The sequence below is a fragment of the Dipteris shenzhenensis genome, chromosome 8 (assembly GCF_047967505.1).
Source record: "Dipteris shenzhenensis isolate YYH24624 ecotype China chromosome 8, Dip_SZ_1.0, whole genome shotgun sequence".
NCBI classification, from domain to species: Eukaryota; Viridiplantae; Streptophyta; class Polypodiopsida; order Gleicheniales; family Dipteridaceae; genus Dipteris; species Dipteris shenzhenensis.
The window spans coordinates 7,267,522-7,272,262 of record NC_141603.1 but is presented as its reverse complement, the minus strand read 5'-3'; the positions used below and the strand labels follow the sequence as shown (position 1 = coordinate 7,272,262).

General features: G+C 43.0%; 1 pseudogene; it reads right to left on the bottom strand.

Annotated features, from left to right (window-relative positions):
* Positions 1-3,119: 3,119 nt before the first annotated feature.
* Positions 3,120-4,541, bottom strand: LOC147899040 (zinc finger AN1 and C2H2 domain-containing stress-associated protein 16-like; annotated as a pseudogene).
* Between the last annotated feature and the right edge of the window lie 200 nt (positions 4,542-4,741).

The window sequence follows — 4,741 nt, the reverse complement described above, 5'->3', positions numbered from 1 at the left end:
TGTAGAGTGGAGAGCTTGACGAAGCTCGAGCTATGGCAGTCGCTGCCTTTTAGAGTGGAGAGCTTGACGAAGCTCGAGCTATGGTGGTCTCTGTCTCTTTCTTCCTCTCATTTTGCCTTCCTTTCTTCCTCAATTCCTTCGTTTTTCCCACCTTCCTTTCCTTCCTCTCTCTCCCCTCCATCCCTCTCCCCCTCTCCCATTGATCTTGCTTTCCTCATATGGGGCTTACAAATGGGGAGGTGACCTTTCCAACATATTCATGTTGTGTTTAGACATATAATGTTGGGCTTACATTTGAGTTATGATCTAGTGGTTTTGACATTGTGCTTTTTTTGGAATAGATATTGCAAAGCAAGACAAAGGCTTCAAGTGCCGATACTAAAATATCAAAAGTAGACTATAGATGTTGCCAAAGGCAAGAGAGTGACTTCAAGTGGTGGTGGTCATAGCACATCCAACAAAAAAAGTAAAGCCACTAAAGAAGTGTTCAATGGATGCAAAGTCCCAAAATGGCAGTGGTACCTTGAGAAGTGGTAGATAATATAAGAAGATCCATCTATTTGTGAGATGGTACTACAACATTCAAAGATATAGGTGTAATGACCAGAATGACAAAAGATGGAGTTAATATGGAAAGTGATAAAGCCGTGTTTGTTAAAATGTGATTTACAATGTATCACCTATCACCTCTTTCCTATGAAGATCCAAGACACAGAAAGGGAAAAAAAAATTCAATGGTGGATAAATCGGAGTGGAATGTTGTTTTGAGCTCCATACCAGTAATTATCTATCTACCAAGTGGCTCCCAATCTTCACCTTACATAGCACATAATTACTCCCATCTAACTTGCCTCCCTGGCGAAGTTGGCAATTCAAATCATGAAGCCATGGATCTGAAGAAATTGGGAGTAACAAATTAAAATGACACCACACACTGTAACCAAACTCAATAAGTCACACCTAACTGAATTGGAATCGGCTTTCTTTTTGCAAAGCACCTTCTTCCTTCAAGTGTTGTAAATAACTAACATAGATCCCTTGGGCTCCAAATATCATGTCAGAGATACTAGATCAGCATATACCAACGCTGTCCCTGAAATGGAATGAAAGGTTCCCATTGATCATAGGACTCTCAAATCTCCCTCAAACACACATACGCAGTTGTAGATGAAGACACAAATTTGGAGCACTCAGCAATGTATGCAGCAGAACTTCATGACTGTAATCCTAAATGTGTGAAACATCAATGTTGAGCTCCAAGTGGACAGCTGGCCAAAAGTTCTGTTCTAATTGAGCACCAAAAGTGGAATATGGTCCAACCCCTACGTAACATGTTTCCTCCCTTTTTCCACGTGCCTCTAAAGGGCTTCAGTGGCTTGAGCCTCCATAATAGATGAAGTGAATGGGAGAAATCGGCCCCTTTGTAAGTGAGGAACCTTCCCATCCTGTATTTGGCCACCTGGTCCTCCAAACAGGGCCAACCAAGCCTCTAGCTGGACCAACCTTTGTCCCCATATGCCAACCTACCTGCTCCCCCAGACCGACCTGGATATGGCCGACCCAAAGTGGCTTTTCCACAAGGGCGTCGATGCCCTACTTAAGCCCCATTTGGCCCTCGCATGCACACAGCCCCTTCCAAATAGCGGTACAATTGCTTCGTCTTTCCCCTTCTAGAATGGAAATCGTACCTCGTCGTCCTCATCAAGCAACTTTGTTGAGACTTTCTAGGGGAAGGACTGGTAATATATACTGAGATACACCAGAGCCTAGAGAGAAGGCTATCCATTATACATGGGTACACTTGGATGTCAACATACTGGTTAGAGCCTGCATAGATGGAAGAGTGCCAGGGTCAGGTGGGGTGGCAGTTCTTCTCTGCTCACACAAGGCTGGCAGATATGCCTATGTGGCAGCCAGATCTGTAACAGGTCTCCCTCCCCATGGCCACCTATGGAGCTGCACATATGGCAGGCACCCGTGCATGTAGATCTGCCCATGTGGCAGCTTGATCTACTACGTGGCAGTCCATGTGCTTCCCAATTGGCAGCCCCAAACTCTCAGCTAGGATTTGCCAGGGGTCGAGCCTCTTTGTCCTCCTAGTTTGGGGGCTCGCATGTGAGAGATTGACCCTTCTTTCCTCAGTTCAGACAACAGCTATGCAGCAAGGTCTTCGCTTAAGTCAGTTTGGAGGGAGCAACTTGCCCTTCAATGGAACTTTGGACAAAACCTTTTAACTTCAGCATTTCACAACCAACCAAAGTCTCCAAATGTCGCCAGTGTTGGGGTGAAAGCTAATGTCACTTTGATACACTATTAAGCTTTGATTGTTCGATTCAGTTCATTCTGGATTCTACAATCCCGCTATACAAACATGCACAAGTGTCTAGAATCAAGCGTAGTCTGCATGCTATTGAGATAAGTTGCATACAAGAGAAGTCACTGTTCATGAGCATGGGAAACAAATACTTGTTTAATAATGATGCTAATCAGATTCTCATCTGCCAGCATCGTTCATCCATAGACATATGCACACACAAGATTATCAAGCTCTGCCAAAGGCTCTTCAGCAGGCCAATGGGGCAAACTGAGCCTTCAAATCCTATGAACCCATCTCCCTAAGCAGTATAGCATCCCTCCCTTGCCATCCAAAAGTATAATTTTAGCATAGTGTGCAGAACTATTCTTCTCTTTCCCCTTCTTGTTCATCCTTGAACAGCACTTGTAGGAAAAGAATCAATATTATTGTGCTTCCTATGTATAAATATATCCAAATGACGACTTAAAGCTCGGATTCTTAAGAGAGATCGCCCCCATGCGTGAACGCGTATAACCAGGTCAATCCTTAGCAAGTTGTTAATACACATTTTCGATTACTCATGTAAATTGAATAATACGGCACAAATCCAATTAAAAAACAAGAACTCAAAATGCTGAGGAGTTATCCATAGCATTTTATCAGATACTTTAAAAGACCAGAGTGTCATTTAAGTTTAAAATTTCCTTTAAATAATAAATGAAATGGAATGCCCATACGTCAAACCTTTTCCTTTTTTTCTAGGTTTCCCCACTCACCCACATGCTTCATGCCCGACAGGGGTATCAATATCCCTAGCAGGACAAAGAGTTGAGATATTCAACCATGTAAAGGTTAAAAGTCATTGCTCCAAATGATCCATTGATGTGCCACCATGGTCTCTTTCAACGTGATCAACCAAGGAGATAGGATCTTGAAAACCCCTCCCACACTTTGGACATAAATCAACAATTTGCTGATTGATACCACTCTTGGCTGAGCTATGAGCACTTTCAACGTGTTGAATCAAAAGTGATACCATGGAAAATTGTGCCCCACACTGAGGACACACCTCTATGGATTTGGATATGGGTGGTCTAATTGCTTTGGATCCTTGTCCTGGTTTCTCTGATTGGCCTTTATTGGTCATCCCTCCTACTCCATTTAGCATGCTAGTGGTAAGAGTATTAAATTTACTTACACCAGCCTCTGCAGAAGATCGAATGGTTGAGGCTGCTGATTGCAACCCTGTTCAGACAGCATCTATTGACGAAGTCGAACCGTGTCCAGGTACAATGGAAGCTCTTTCTCTAAAAGATTGTACAAAACGATCTGCAAAAGAAGGTCCTCTTTTCCCTGTTTTCGCCTGCCCCTTGCAATCATGATCTGGACCAAATCGGTGTTTCAAACAGACCTCCTGCTTACAGTCTTTGCACACCATTTTATTAGAGAAAGTAAGACTTTCTCTGCAACCACGTACAGGATATCGAGGTTTTTTATGTACTCGTGCATAATTGCTTGGATCACAATTCTTTCTCACATGTTCCTCCCATGTAAGATTGGGATCTTCGTTTGGCACTAAGCGAACTGCCTTGGCGCAAATGGGGCAAACTAGAACAGTAACATCTTTGTCCATTGCCTTTGAACAATGGTGCTTACTATACAAGCGATGCTCAAGACAGAAAACCCGCAAGACAGAGAGCGGTAAGAATGGATAAAAAATGTCTAACAGTCCTAGGGGTCAAAACATAACATTTTACAGAGATCTTCCCCACACAAATTGATACAGTTCTGATCTGGAGCTCGCTAAGGAAGATTAGCGTGCTGCGTCAACCTTTTGGATCGAATGCCAAAGATACTTGGAAAGTACAAGGAAACTGAAGTGGAATCCCAAGTGACATCCTTTAAAAGGCTAAAAACTAACATTGAAGAAAGAGAGAGGCATTGTCAAACTCTACCAGAAAATAATAGTTGGGTGGCCGAGCAACACGAAAACTATGAAAAGGTAAGGCGCACACATAAAAAAGCCTCGGGCATGTTTTTATATTTACAAATACCGATTGACATAGGTGATCAAGAAGGCTAATCAGCAAAGCAAAACAAATCCTGGAATCCGTTAGGGTGCAAAGTGATACCTGGTGGCAGACATCACATTTGAAGGGGAGGAAGTCAAGGAGGTTGCAGTCCTGGACGGAGCAGTGTTGACCCAGGTCGGGAAACTCAGGAGTACCCATGTTTGGCTCTGCATCCAAGCTGTCTGAGAAGCTGGACAAGAGAAGCAGTGTTGACCCAGGTCTATGGCAAATGCAAATTAAAATGAACGAGAAGATGAATTGTGTTGAAGTATACGACAAGTGCAAAGTGCAATGTAACAAATGCAACGTGTTATGTATTAAACTCAAATTGCTATGTGCTAGATACAAATTGATCTGAACCTAAGGAAGGGCA